At 47.3% G+C, this 15,300-nt stretch overlaps 1 protein-coding gene across 2 annotated transcripts in view; it reads right to left on the reverse strand.

Moving 5' to 3' along the window:
• DAB2 (DAB adaptor protein 2) overlaps positions 1-7,959 on the reverse strand; it is a 56,029-nt gene extending 48,070 nt beyond the window's left edge. For both annotated transcript variants that reach the window (XM_084833129.1, XM_084833128.1), the window contains exon 1: positions 7,911-7,959. The gene's annotated coding sequence lies outside the window, so the exon portion shown is untranslated. The remainder of the gene's footprint in view (positions 1-7,910) is intronic.
• Between the last annotated feature and the right edge of the window lie 7,341 nt (positions 7,960-15,300).

The following is a 15,300-nucleotide window of genomic DNA, read 5'->3' on the forward strand; positions in this document are numbered from 1 at the left end:
AACAGGCAATTGCTAAGAAAAGAAATATAGAACCGAGTAAACAAAGAAACACTACCAGTAGAATGCTATCAGCAGCAGAGCACGGGTTGTGCTCTTTGGTGCAAGAGAATGTGTTATTACTAGTTATGTCAGATGAATCAAACTTAACATGAGGTACATTTCGATGAATTGAGATGATTGTTACATGAGAATAAACGTTAGACACTTTCATTTCTACCTTTTAAAATAAAATATTATTTACTCAGTAACAAATGAAACATCATCCCTGGAGGTATTTAAGCAAAGGCTGGTCAGCCCATCGGTCAGGGATCCCTAGGTGCATCCCTGACTAGATAACCTCTAAGGTCACTTCCAGCTATGCTATAATGTTTCTAGCCCCTTCCAGCTCTATGATAATGTCCACATTTTCATCTGGAACGTTGGCAGGGAAACATGATTAACATGCATGATCAACAATGGTATAGGCAGGAAACAATCTACCTCTTGTGAGCTAGAAGAGGATCAGTTAAAGGCTGAACTGTATAACAGGAGCAAACCAAAAGCTTGATGGCCACTTGGTCTAGGTTGCGCCATATTACAACAGACCCTGGGTTGGGTCCAGGATCTGCCTTCTGCTAAAAGAAGGAAACTTCCACAAGAGGAAGGGCTCTGTTCATGGAAGGCCCCAATTTTGGGCAATCCCCCTTCCCGTCCCCCACTACACCTCACCCCATTCAGCAGGTTCTCTTGATTCTCCGTATTTTTTTTCAGGGGGCTGGAGGGGCTTCTGTGGACTTCCCTGCCCCCTCCTTCCAGCACAAATCTGGATCCAGCCCATTGTTTAGTTAGCCAACGTTTGCTTAACTGAACTGCCCTGGAAGGAGGGAGGGAGGTGCGATCGGCACATATAAGCTGTGCCTGCATTGGATTTTACACTCAATTGCAACAGCCTTCTTTTAGGAGGCTGGCCGCTTGCGGGCCAGAGGGCCCAAAGCCAGTAGAATTCCAGTCAACTGAACAGCTCCAGCTTATAGCAGGGTGATTAGAAGTCTGCCCCGGCCAACTGAAAGCTATGGTTGCTCATCATAGCTGATTGCTGGACACCAATCTGAACATCACAGACAAGAACATTGAGGGACAGACATTCCTGGAAGCCAAGCTGCCTAAAATGTCTTTACTCATAATGAATCCCAGTAGAAGAGAGTCAATTTGTGTTAGAGGAATTTTGTTTCACAAGAAGCTAAACCTTTGTGGCAGTTTTGGCTGTAGGTCGGATTGCTGTTGTAAAGCCACCCTGACACAAGGAGACCGAATGGACTACAAAAGCAAGAAGGCATTGCCAGCAACGCTGTATTCATGTCACCACCCATTTCCTGCTTTCTTACTTTCCTACTTGGCCATTCTGGCTGGGAATTATGTGAGATGCAGTCCAACACATCTGGAAGGCACCAGGTGGGGAAGGTTGCTCTAGGGGTTGTTACAAGGCCCAAGCTTCCTAGCAAACATTTTACAGTGTTAACTTGTTAAGCTCTAGTAGCCATAGCCAGCACCACCATTGTATCGATCCAACAGTCTACCAAGTTAAATATGATCAAGAACCCACATTTACAGCCACATCTCTGCTTTCACACCCCACCCCAAATGTAAGCAAACCCTAGCTTGCTATTTCCCACCAAAACATGTTTAGAGCAGAATGAAGGCGAACACAATGCAGTAACTCTAGTTATGTAAGCCTAAGTAAGCCTTCAGTTACAACTGGTTTTACCACAGGACAATGCAGTGAGTAGAGAGTCATTCTAAGGTTGAAGCAGATGCAGAACAAAATCATTCAATCAACTCCTAGCCTGAATTCAAGTTCTCAGGTTGATTCAGTATTTACACCTTTGATAGCTCCTTTAGAGTTTCAGTTGGTTCTGACTGAAGCCCAGAGCTGATTCACTTCCCCATTGACATTGGAGACACCAGCCTCCACTGGGCCTACCGAAGACCCATTAGTGTAGATAAAGTGTACATTTCTCAAGGATTAGGGCTCCAGAGTATGCCCTCAGCACATTTCTCATTCCCTGTCAAGGCATTTATTTTGCCTTAACTGGGAGAGCCCCGTCTTAGTTTTATCTATGTTGTTCCTTATGCGAATATTCACATTGGAGTATTAGCCACAGACTGGCATTTCCATGAATAGGATATAGTAAAGAACACTAGCTGGAATGTGCAATTTGGAAGACCCCAACCAAGACAGTCAAGGCTAGAGTGGCCCCTTACACACTGCCGAGAGGAGACAGATTTGGATAAAATGGGCATGTGCTAATTTAGAGAGAGATGCCAATTTAGAAAGAATTGCTGTACTTTTGAATAGAAATACAATACATCTTACCATAGTAGGGAAGACTGTGACCAGGTGAGCTGTGTGCCTGCTCTGTCTGCTGCCCAGGTGCTAACTGCTGATGGACTTCAAGGTCCCTGCTCTCCCTTCGTAGGGTTCTTTTTAAAGTTGGACAGCCCTCCAAATGGAGGACACATTTACGTAGAGAACTGTTCTTGGATAGCCTCTCAAATAGAGGACTGCCCTTTGTTGAATAGGACACATGGACACCACTGTCAAGGCTTATTATGGCATCCCAGAGTAAATTGGGCCATTCAATCCAGTGATTCCAGTGCACAAGTCCCTAGTGGTTTCAAAAGTCCAGTTATGTCAAACGAATGGGGAAAGATTATGCAGCAAGGCCCAGGGAACATACCCTGGATGTTTCTAGGCTGGAGTGGGGTGGGAAGTGATATTTAGAAGGTCATCACCTGACATTTAAGAGCAGCGGTTACCTTTGTTAGTCTAGAAGGAATGCACAGCAATGGTCTAAGTGTGCATTTGTTACAAGGCCTACTGTATTGATGCCAGAGAGTTCTTGGCTTTGGCCTTGAGTCAAATAATGCATGGCCTCCTCAATGCCAACATGTGCGTCCCAGATTTAAGGCATCTTGCTGTGAGATAAACTATGTTCACTATAAAGAATTCATAATCTTATGTCGATCATTCCCATGGTAACCAAGCAAGAGCACAGCAACACACATGTAGTAACTATGCTGTAACTTCTTTTATTCCAGCAGGATTTTGCCTGCTAAGCGTCTGCCATTTTATGTGAAGGGTGCATTTTTATCTGTGGCCTTTGTTTTATTTGATGGCATTGTGATTTTAAATTGAGAGAAGCCACCTGAGTAGTGCATAGACCCTGGCAGTTTGGAGAGAAATCTCTATATAAATAAAAAATAGTAACTGCACTGGCTGGACATAGAGACAAATTACAAGAAAGCGGATCTACTTGGTACTAATACGATCCTCCTTCCATGACTACTTCCTCTTCTGTGAACTCGGAACATCCGAGATTATCAGCTGGCATATCCTGGCGCATGCAGCTACACATGCATATACATCCCAATTAGCCGGATACTCAGCAGCCTCCCTGGAGAAGGCCTATGTTTCACTAGCCCCTCCTATCTTATTACTCAATTACAATCTGAACTACGGAGACAACAGAAAAATGTTCAGTGCCAACACATTGTCTTTAACTGGCCCTACTACATGGTGTGCTTAAAAACAGGTCAATTCTTGGACATTTCAGGTGCATTAGCAAAAAACAACCCCCAAACCAAAGGTAGCTGTGTCAACATACAAAACATTCCAAAAATCTATATTACTGTAATTCCTTTATTAGGTCAACCAAAAGATCACAAAAATTATGGAAGCTTTTGAGGTCTGCATCTGTCTTCAGCAGACATGTTACTTTTGCAGGGGAGGGATAGGGGAGGGAAAAAATCTGACTCAGTGGTGAAGTCGTAGTGTCAGCATGTTCAGAGTCCCAAGCTGAAGTGTGTGGGGGCAGGGGGAGAAGAGAAAGTATCTGCACACAGTCAAATTAGGCTGTGCAGGTCATGTGATGGTTGTACCTGCAGCTGCCCCAAAGATGGATGGGAATCAAGGGGAAAAAGTTTTGGTCCCCAATTGGGAAGTGTGTGGAAATGAGTGGGGGACTGTTCATTACTCTGGAAAGTAATCTTTGCCCAATACACGTCCGACACTCATCTTCAGCCTTCATCCTAGCTGCCATCCACTCAAAATTGTTCTTTCCAGTTGAGGCAAATTTTCAGAAGGGTATGAGGGAAGTGCTGCCTTTCAGAAGTTCCCTTACTTTAATAAAGGAGATTTCTGCCAGACAAAGTCCTCCTCAACCCTTTGGAATAGCTTTATCAGCATTACTGCTGGACTGAATATGTCCCTCCAGGGATGAACAAACTTAACCAAGGGTCATGCATGAGCATTAAATAAGGACCACTTCATTTAAGAGAATTAAATAAGGGCCATTTCCCCCACTTCCCTTGCCAGCCAATTAGTTCTACACATCAAATGGCCATTGTTAATTGCTAACAATTAAGTGGCAAGTATACCACTAGGTCCAAATCCCTTTCCTTTGAGAGGCACCTGTTAATACATATATGCTCCCAACCATGAACACATCTAGGAGTTAAAGCAGCCTTCCCCAACCTGGTACCTTCCAGATGTGTTGGACTTCAACTCCCAGCTAGGAGTTGAAATCCAACACATCTGGAAGGCGCCAGGTTGGGAACGGCTGAGTTAGAGGAGAGGTGGGTAGAAAATAGATTTCCAGATGCTTCGGACTTCAACACACAGGATTCCCGACCATTGATCATGCTGGCAGAGGCTTCTGGGAGTAGAACTCCCAAACATCTGGAGATCTACCTTCTGCCCACCCCTGAGTTAGAGTAACCTTACTGAGACAGGGCTTCTGATGAATTCACCTGTGGGATGCATCACAGTTGCATAGAACAGGATAAGCTTGTTATCTTAGTGGACCTATTTGCTGTTACAGCCCCTTGCTGTGACCAAAGGGATGACTTGGCATTTACATGTCTGAAAACATGTTATGTTTTCCTGAAGATCTTCTGTAAAGGGCCAGTAATTAAAATGGCTTGGTTTAACTACAAAAGCATTGTTAAGTTCTCACAACTGCAATAAGGCTATGCCACCAAATTTAATGTTTTAGTTGAGTTGGACTCCTAGATCATAGGCTCGCTGCCAAACTCTGTGGCCCTATTAATACAGAAGCATTACATGTGCTTTAAGAGATCTGTCAGCATTCTCCGCTTCTGTGCTTGCCAGGCAATTTATAGGTCTCCTTGTATATGGGTCCCAGGCCAGAATTCTACCTGTAGTACCAGAAAAATAAGCTGTGCCCAAACACTTCTCCCGATGCTGCAATCACCAACTTTATTGCATCACATTCACCATTCATTCAACCCAACAAAAGTATAGCAGGATCTGTTCAGCCAGTTAAGGGTACAGTAGAAGTACAACATGAAACCTATCTCCTGTCAGAACCCATTTTATTTCAATAACAAATCACGGCTTAGTTACTTGGTGATTAGCTTCCTGCACCTGTAACTCTTATTTCACCTGGGAGGGAGAGGTCACCTACCCCTCCTCTTCCATTTGTTCCTTTTCACATGGCTGCAGAAGCACTTATTTCTATTTTAGGGCAACAGTTACTTGGCTTCACTCCCCCATTCCCAGCTTCAACCAAGCCTTTGAGGGCCCAAAGAGACATTTTAAATGTGTGTCTAGCAGCAATGTCTCCCCCTGCCTCCATTTTTAATCTAGAGTAGGTCTAGTCCAGATTGGGACCCTGGGATAGGGGTGTGGAGGGGTTTTAAGGCCTGGATTGGTGCCCCTGCACATACTCTAGAGTAAAAATAAAGACATAGCTGCTAGACACTAACTTAATGTCCATTTTGGCCACAAGATGAATGCCAAGATGTCTACATGCCCATTGAACAACCTTCTAAGACATATTAGTGGCTTCCCCGTGGCCCTCAACAACATAGACAGGGTTCTAGGATCCTCATGGTTTACTCACTTGTACAGTACCTCTGGCAGGAACCTAACAAGTCAGGTGAGCCCCTGCCTGCTCCCAGTTAACAGGTAAGTTTTTCCTGGTACAGGGCAAAAAATTATTTACCTAGCTGCTCTAAAAGGTGCAGGAGCAAAACCAGCCAAGAAAAGGGCAGATCTATGTTCCTCATAAGACAACTGCTCATCAATTACAAAAATCCTGCATTTCCCAGAGAGCTTTAAGACCCCCCAACCTTAATTGACAATAATTAAATACCCTCCCTGAAACCACCATGACTGTTAGTATTAGGGCCAAAATAGACATTACTTTAAATGTGCATCTACCAGCTATGCCTTTGTTTGGTTTCACTCTTAAGTAGGCACAGGGCCTTAATTGAGATTGGGAGACGAACATGGGGGACAGCAGAATCTTAAGATCCTACACCGGAGTAAAAATGAGAAGATATTTATTTTGTGTAACTTACCAGAGTGTTGTGCATATTGCTCTACAGTCATTCACTTCCAAATGCATGAGCATTACATGTGACACTTTATCCTGTAGGAAATATTTTTCCTTCCTCAGGGGAAGATGGAGGAAGAGAAGAAAGGGAACACCATTCCAGGCCAGGACTGTTCCAGTGGCGTTTAAAAGTTAATTACACCTTCCAAGCCACCCTGTGAGCAAGCAACATACTGCTAAGATGATCCCAGTCTTCTCGGCTAGCCATTCAGCCACACACTAAGCCCCATTCAGCCAGTGTTACTGAAAGAACAATTTAATGTTGCCTCCTTGCTTCAGGGTGCTGCTGTTTGTTTTCACTCGAGCAAGGAAGAGGTTACAGAAATGATTTTACGCCTGGGAGAAAGTTCTGCTCCAGGCAAAGCTATTATGTTCAGGACACTAGCCAGAAACACGATAGTTATCAGGGCCCAGTTCAGACCTAACCATTCCATAGCAAGCCTCCCAGAGACTAACTTATAATACTGTAGCATGTCTACAACTAATATTAAGGTATTCTCAATCATGGCCTTCTGTAACTTAATTGTGAGCTTATTTTGTTTAATAAAGTCAGACCAAGTTCTTTTATCATTTGTATATATTTGCCTATGTTACCCCAGGCCCTTTCAATACCAGTTTATTTTCTTTTGACTTCTCAAGCCTCCCCCCCCCCACTTCCCCAAACTGCACATGTCTCTTAGGGTGGTACTTTCCATCTAGCTTTTGCTAGGACATTATCCTCAAGCCAAGTTTCCTACATTTACATTACACAAACACCATATTTACAGCTAGCTCTACCATTTTTTTTTCTTTTGCTCCATTCATTCTGTTAGTCCTCCCGCACTACCCAAGGCTGGCAAGATCCGCTGAATTCCTTTAAAAGCTCTCACTGTTTTGGCATTGAGGGATAATTAAAAAAAAAAATTCCATAAAAAAAAAGAAAGAGAAGCTGCATAGACATTTTATAGCCCACATAATCCCTTCAAGAGGGTGACTCTACATTAGAGGGTGAAAACCAATACTTCTTTTTTGGTCCAAGGCAGACATTGGGGGAGTGGGAGGGGGGGAAGGGGGGAGGGAGGGAGAGAGAGAGAAATAGTCGTTTTCACCGGTTAGGCAGGTTCAAATGGGAAACTAGCTTTGCAAACGCTATTGCCTGTTGAACCGATCAGAAAACAGTTACAAGGGGTGGGGGGTTGGTTAAAGCTGGGTTTTAAGGCGTACTAAATCCCTGCTCGAAGTCAGGTCTCCTCAAACTCCTTAGCGCCAAGGCATAGGAGAGTTTAAGCGATCAAGATGGTAGTTAACCTTGCAAAGCAGCTAGTCGGTTTCATTCTCGGGCTTCATCAATGTCCTTCCTAGCGAGACAGCACGTCGTAAAGAACGAAACATGTCACTCGCACGTATCGGAATAACAGCTTCGTGACCGACACCGCCCCTAGGACCCTCGGAGGCTTCAGAAACCGGAGCTGCCCGCCTAGAAACAGCCCTGAACACCAAACCCTCCTCCCCCCGGCCCAAGCCATTACTTACAAGACTAGACCGGAGCCGCTTCGTGCATGATCCTGCCACTGTAGCCGGCAAGCGAACTGCCACGCTCAGCCCGCTTAAATATTCAGCCGTGCTCTAGCCTTCTGTTTAGTTAGCCACTCACGGCGAGAGAGATGGTTTTAATCAGATGCTGGCAGCTGAGGGCTACCCAGGAATGCGCCGTGATGTTTTCGCTGCTGTCTTGGGCTCCCAAACTTAACTCCTTCCGCGCCAGGGAGGAAGAGGAGGAGATCGGGGCTATAGCCACGCTCGCAGTTGGGCTTCGCGAGTAGAGCCCCGGGCGGGGGGGCTGCATAGGACCTGGGAAGAAAGGGGGAGCGTGGAGCGCTCTGCGCGGGACGAATTCGGCGTGCCTTTGACGGCCCTAGACATCCAGTGAGCTTCATGACCGAGTGGGGACTAGCACCCGGCTCTCCGGCTCTCTAACCACTGTACCACACGGGCTCTCAGCTTTCCCAGTCCCTATAGATTCTTTGGGCTAGCTAGATTCTATAAGGAGTGGGAAAGTTGAGAGTCCGTGTGGTACAGTGGTTAGAGAGCTGGAGGCCTGGGTTCGAGTCCCCGCCCCGTCATGAAGCTCACTGGGTGACTTTAGGCCAGTCACTGACTCTCAGCCTAACCTACCTCACAGGGTTGTTGTGAGCTGTCACAAGAGGGGAAAAAAGCAGGATATAAATGTAATAATGCATACATACATAAACTCAGCACTCAAGAAGAATATGATGTGAGATCTACACATGTCTACTCAGCAGTAAGTCTCATTGAGTTCAATGGGGCTCACATCCAGATAAATGGATGCAGAGTGCCAGTTTGGTGTGAGAGAGAGACAGTGTGGTGTAGTGATTAGAGTGTTGGACCAGGGTTCTAGTCCCCACTCGGCCACGAAGCTCACTAGTTGACTTTGGGCTAGTCACTGACTCTCAGCCTAACCTACCTCACAGGGTTGTTGTAAGGATAAAATGGAGAGGAGGAGGAAAATGTAAGCTGCCTTGGGTTCCCTGAAAGAGAAAAAAGGCAGGATATAAATGTAATAATAATAAATAAACTAAGCACTCAAGAAGAATGTGATGTGTGATCCTACACATGTCTACTCAAGAGTACATCTCACTGGGTTCAACGGGGCCTCCATCCAGATAAGTGTGCATAGGACTGCAGCCTAAGTGGCTGTGTTTGGGATTGGGACCCAAACATTTCTTGCACTCCTCAGCCCATCAGTCTTCCCAGTATTCCTGGGGTCCTGTCATTTAACCCACTTGTATTTAATAGAAAGGGACTCTTGCTGAGTAAGAGGTTTATGGTCATAGGGTGACTCTGTAAAAGGCAATGTGCACAATGCCATTAGTGGTTTTTGGTTTTGTTGTTGTTTTGGTAAATGATGCTTATATTTATTTTTGCATTGTGTGTTTGCATGTGTGTGCATGTGTGGTCCGAATTGTAAGCCCTACATTGTTTAGAATGTACATTTCATTTAAGAATGCCTCTCTTTTACTTTCTGTCCCACACTAACTATATTCACTTGGGCAATATAGCATGAAATTTGCTTGAAGGTGCTTTTATAACCTTATCTTACCCATGTTTACTCCAAGTAAGTCCTGTTGAGTTCAATGCCTACTAGGCATGCCAGCTGTATATTATCTCTGGTATCACTGGAGATGCTGGGAACATGAGTGGGAGCATGCTGTTGCACTGGTGTCCTCCTTGTGGGCTTCCCAGGGGCCACTATGCAAGCAGAATGCTGAACTGATCCAGCATGGCTCTTAGAAACATAGAATCACAGAACAGTAGGGTTGGAAGGGGCCTACAAGGCCATCGAGTCCAACCCCCTGCTCAACGCAGGAATCCAAGTCAGAGCATCCCTGACAGATGGCTGTCCAGCCTCATCTTGAATGCCTCCAGTGTGGGAGAGCCCACCACCTCCCCAGGTCATTGGTTCCGTTATCGCATTGCTCTAACAGTCAGGAAGTTTTTCCTGATGTTCACCTGGAATCTAGCTTTCTGCAACTTGAGCCCATTATTCCGTGTCCTGCACTCTGGGATGATGGAGAAGAGATGATGGCCTTCCTCTCTGTGACAACCTTTCAAGTACTTGAATAGTGCTATCATATCTCCCCTCAGTCTTCTCTTCTCAAGGCTAAACATGCCCAGTTCTTTCAGTCTCTCCTCATAGGGCTTTGTTTCCAGTCCCCTGATCATCTTCGTTGCCCTTCTCTGAACCCTCTCCAGTTTGTCTGCATCCTTCTTAAAGTGTGGTGCCCAGAACTGGACACAGTACTCCAGAGGAGGCCTAACCAGTGCTGAGTAGAGGGGAACTAGTACTTCCCGGGATTTGGAAGCGATGCTTCTATGAATGCAGCCCAAAATAGCATTTGCCTTTTTTGCAGCCACATCACATTGTTGGCTCATATTCAGCTTGTGATCTACAACAATTCCAAGTTCCTTCTCGCTTGTAGTGTTGTTGAGCCATGTATCCCCCATCTTCTTATGGTCTTATTAATGCACTGTCAGCACTGAACTCAGTGTGAATCTGGATTTGTTGTAAACATGGGTCAACCTACTAGGGTGAAAACTAGACATAGATCAACCTACTAGGGTGAAAACTTCCATGGCTTCCTCCCCCAAACCTATGGAGCTGGGCAAAGTCCTTGTTTACTCAGAAGTCCCGCTGAGTTCAATAGGCTCTTCTCCCAAGCATGTGTACCTAGGATGGCAAACATAACCCCGGTCCAGAAGGAAAGGAAACATGCTCTATGAATGCTCAGACACTCTCTTTGTCACTAGTTCTTCACACATTCCAGCAGTAGTGGAAACTAGGGATGGTGGAGAATTCCGCCACGGATCTCAGTGAGGCCGAATGCCAGTGCATTTGGCCCCCCAAAATCCGTGGCAGAAAGAAGCCCCCCCGCCCCCCACCCCACAAAAGGCATGCGAAACGGACCACCTACCTAGAGCCATTCGTGCTGCTTTGCGAATGGTGGCTGCATCTGCGGCACCATTCGCTTTATGATCTTTCCTGTGATAGGCTACGTAAATACTACGCCATTTGTGTCCCTGCGGAGGCCGTGATAGGCTACGTAAATATTTATGTAGCCTATCATGGGTAAAAAAAGGGAACGCAAATGGTGGCTGCTGTAGCTGCCGCCATTTGCATTCCCTTTTTTTCGCTGTGATAGGCTACGTAAATATTTATGTAGCCTATCACAGCAAAAAAAAGGGACGCAAATGGCGGCAGCTACGGTGGCCGCCATTTGCGTCCCTGCGCAGCCCAGCAGCAGCCGGATGTCGCTGCAGGCAGCCCCAGCTGGCGGCTCCGCTGCGGAGCGGAGTTGGCCGGCGAGGATTTCGGAGGGAGGGACGGAGCGCCTCCCCCCCACCGCGGATGTCATGAAACGAAACAGGTAAGTCGTTTCGTACATCCCTAGTGGAAACAGAGAGGTGGTGTTGCATAGTGGCTGAGCTGGAAATCAGGAAGGCCCTGGTTTGAATCTTGTTTCCACCATGAGCTCACTATTATTTGATGATTTTTATTTTATTTAGGGATGTCAGAGAATTCCGCCATGGATCTCGGTGAGGCCGAATGCCAGTGCATTCGGCCCCCCAAAATCTGTGGCAGAACGGCCTGCCACCCCCCACCCCCCTGCGAATCCCCCCCGAGACGAGACTTACCTGGGGCGGATGTTCTGGGCAGTGGCGGCTCCGTCGGCGGCTCCGTCGGTGGCGACTTCGGCAGCTGGTCTTCCGACCGGCCGCCGCCGCCATTTGCAGTCTGGCATTTGTTGTTTTTTTTTTATAGAGACGTGATAGGCTACGTAAAGACTTACGTAGCCTATCACATCCCGGTAAAAACAAAATGCATACGCAAATGGCGGCAGCTACTAAATATTTACGGCGTAAATATTTACGTAGGCTAAAATGGCAAATCAAAAAGGGACGCAAATAGCGCCCACTACGCTATTTGCATTCCCCTTTATTTTCGCCGTAATAGTCTACGTAAATATTTACGTAGACTAAGACGGCGAAAAATAAGGAACGCAAATGGTGGCAGCCGTAGCTGCCGCCATTTGCGTACGCCATTTTTTTTTTTTTACCCAGCAGCCACCGCGGCCAGAAATCCGGCTGCGGACGGCCCTGGCCTGGCCGGCTGCTCCGTGGAGCCGCCGCGGAGCACAGCCGGCCATTGAGGATTTCGGGGGGGAGGACCGGATCGCCTCCCCCCCCGTCGAGGATTCTGGGGGGAGGGACGGAACACCTCCCCCCCCATGAACAGAATTCGCGGAAAGGTAAGTGACTTTCGCACATCCCTAATTTTTATTACATTTATATCACACCTTTTTTCTCTTGCAGGGAACCCAAGGCAGCTTACATAGTCTTCCTCCTCTCCCTTTGATCCTCACAACAACCCTGTTAGGCTGAGAGTCAGTGACTGGCCCAAAGTCAGCCAGTGAGCGTCATTGGTGAGTGGGGACTAGAACACAGAACTCCCGAGTCCCAGTCCAACACTCTAACCACTACACCACCCTGGCTCTCACTAGCTAGCTTTTGGCAAGCCATTCTCAGTCTAAACCTTAGTCCCTCCACCACCCCATCTGCAACATCGGGTAAGCTAATACTGATTTACTTTACAGGGTTGTTGCAAGGATCAGAAGTAGAAAATGCATGTGAAGCACTTTGAGAGCACTATGCAAATGTGAAATGTTGTTACTACATCCTTGCCATTTCCCCAATCTGTGAGAAGTTCCAAGCCAAGGGCAGCATGACAGAGTTTAATTTCCTTTGGATGAGAGGGCACTTGAGACTTATGGCATTTCAGTAATATTTGTTTTATGAACAAATGTAGAACCAGAACATAAGTGGAGGCGAATGGCGCTCCTCCAAGGCAGAAGATCCCCCAAAGAGCGACATGGGCAGCTGTCGAAGACTGCGCCCTCAGTTCTAGCTAACCCCAGCTAGAAATTCTCAGCTCTTTCTCTCTCTGCATCTAACTGCCAGCTCTGCTGCTGAATTGCCAACTCCTAACTCTCACATCTTACCTCTTACCTCTCCTTCCCCCTCTGGAGTGGTTTCACCTTCTTCAAACTGTCATGGGGCCATCACCCAAAATACAGAGAAATCCACAGATCTCAGGAAACTGTCTCCTCACCATTAGCTCCCATTGATGAAACATCAACTAAACCTTCTCGGCCTGCCTATCTATCTATCTATCTATCTATCCATCCATCTATCTATCTCCATCCGTCTTAAGGATCGAAGGTGCTCCCCTGTCCTGGTTCTCCAGGCGTCTGCCCAGCCCCTGCCTGTGCCCACCCCCGGACCCATGCTTGACCACCACAATTGCCATTGTGCAAATAAAAATAAAAATGGTGATCGTGGTATGCGCACATCTAGTTGTGCACAAAATGGTGCTGTGAATGGCCCGTATACGTGAGATTGCAGGCATAAATGGCCCATTGACGCTTGTGGACAGGTCCCGGGTGAGTGCTGGTGGCTCGGCGAACTCGGGACAGGGGTTGAGCGGGGGCAGGGGCTCAGCAGGCATGGTTTGGGGGTGCAGGTGGGGTGTGTGTGTGTCTGCTGGACTCCCAGACCGAATCTGGCACCCGCACCATCATCTATCTATCTATCTATCTATCTATCTATCTATCTATCTATCTATCTATCTATCATCTACCTACCTACCTATCTATCTATCTTAGGTTCTATCTGTAATTATTTCTAGGCTGCCTTTAGGGCTGGAACCCACTCCTGCTTGTGGTCTTCCCAAAGGCATGTGGTTGACTACTGTGGGAAATAGGATGCTGGACTAGACAGGCCTTCGCTCTTACCCAGCAGGGCCCTTATGTGCTTATGTAATATTATCGGTGAAATCCATGTCTTATCCTCTCTTGTAATCAGGGCTGGCCCTCTCATGGAGCAGGGTGAGGCACCCGCATCAGGCAGTGGAGTGGTGGACTCTCCCGACCCTGCCAGGAGGGGGGCGTACCACTCCGCTTCCTGATGCGGGTGCCTTACCTTCACCAACGCCTGCCAGGAGGACCCACTGCCACTGCCCCCCCACCTCCAGCTGTGCTCTGGAAAGCCCCGCCAGCTGCTCTCCTGTCATGGCATTTGTCGCAGCAAGAGCGTGGCCGGTGGAGCTCTCTGGAACAGCCACCTGCCCTCTGCTTCCCTCACTGCACCCCCCCTTACTATTGCCACTGCTGCCGTGTTGGCTCTGTGAAGAGCTACATGGCCAAGTGAAATGTCTGCAGAGCTCTCACGAGAGCTTGTCCAGAGTCTCCATAGAGCCTCTGTCAAGGTGAGGGGGATGTGTGATGAAGAAGGGGAACGGGACGCATGCATGAGATGGCAGTGGGGGAAAAGTGCACGATGCAGCGGTAGTGTATGTTCTCTTCCACCTCAGGTGGTGAGAGAGCTTGCACTGGGGCTGCTTGTAAACACTTACAGACTCTTATGTAATGCAACTCCATTTCATTCATTTAGTATATTTAAAGCCTGTCTTTCTTTAAGACAGTAGTGTCAAACCTCTTTCAGCCAGAGGGCCATTGAAGAAGCTCTCGGGGGCCACATTCCAGTGGTGGGTGGGCCCTAAGGCAAAGGGGGAAGGGCCAAAATGCCAAAAGCACCATCATGTAGTGGGCCTAGGGAGGTGTAACATAGCCATTCAGCCTTGTAGAATGGGGAACATAGGAATCTGCTTTATACTGAGTCAGATCATTGGTCCATCTAGCCCAGTATTGTTGACCCTGACTGGGAGTGGCTCTCCAGGGTTTCAGGCAGGATTCTTTCCTTGCCCTACCTGGAGAAGTCAGGGATTGAAGCTGTGACCTTCTGCATACAACGCAGGTGCTCTGTCACACTGAGCTTTGGCCTCTCTAAACACACACACACAAGCTTAGAAACCACCAAATGATTGGCAGTTGGGAGAAAGGAGAGGGGGAGGCCAGGGGAAGGGACATGGCCATCTGGGGAACCCTGGAGGGCCATATTGGGAGCCTGGGCCAGCTGGATTTGGCCCGTGGGCTAGAGGTTCTGCAGTTCTGCTTCAAGAGAACTCAAGGCACCATCCATGGGGTTCCCAGATGGTCTCCCATTCAGACACTGACCAGACCCTTCAGACCTGCTTCGCTTTGGCAACATTGCTGCTTCATGTGCCTTCAGGTTTGATCCTGGCCATGATAAAGCTGGGGGAAGAGTAGTGTAGAAGTAAAACAGTCCATAGATATATTTGTTCATGGCTGCTTCCAGATGGAACGCGCCCAGTGCTACAAATCAAAAGATGTTGTGCAGCTATTCCGTCTTCCCCTCCTGAACAGATTTTTTTTCCTGGTAGGGTAGGAAAATAGGTGGAACAAGTTGTGGGGAAAATACAGGGTGG

Source organism: Heloderma suspectum, chromosome 2, assembly GCF_057233095.1.
Source record: "Heloderma suspectum isolate Gila_16-S chromosome 2, 16-S_ref, whole genome shotgun sequence".
In the NCBI taxonomy this organism is placed as follows: Eukaryota; Metazoa; Chordata; class Lepidosauria; order Squamata; family Helodermatidae; genus Heloderma; species Heloderma suspectum.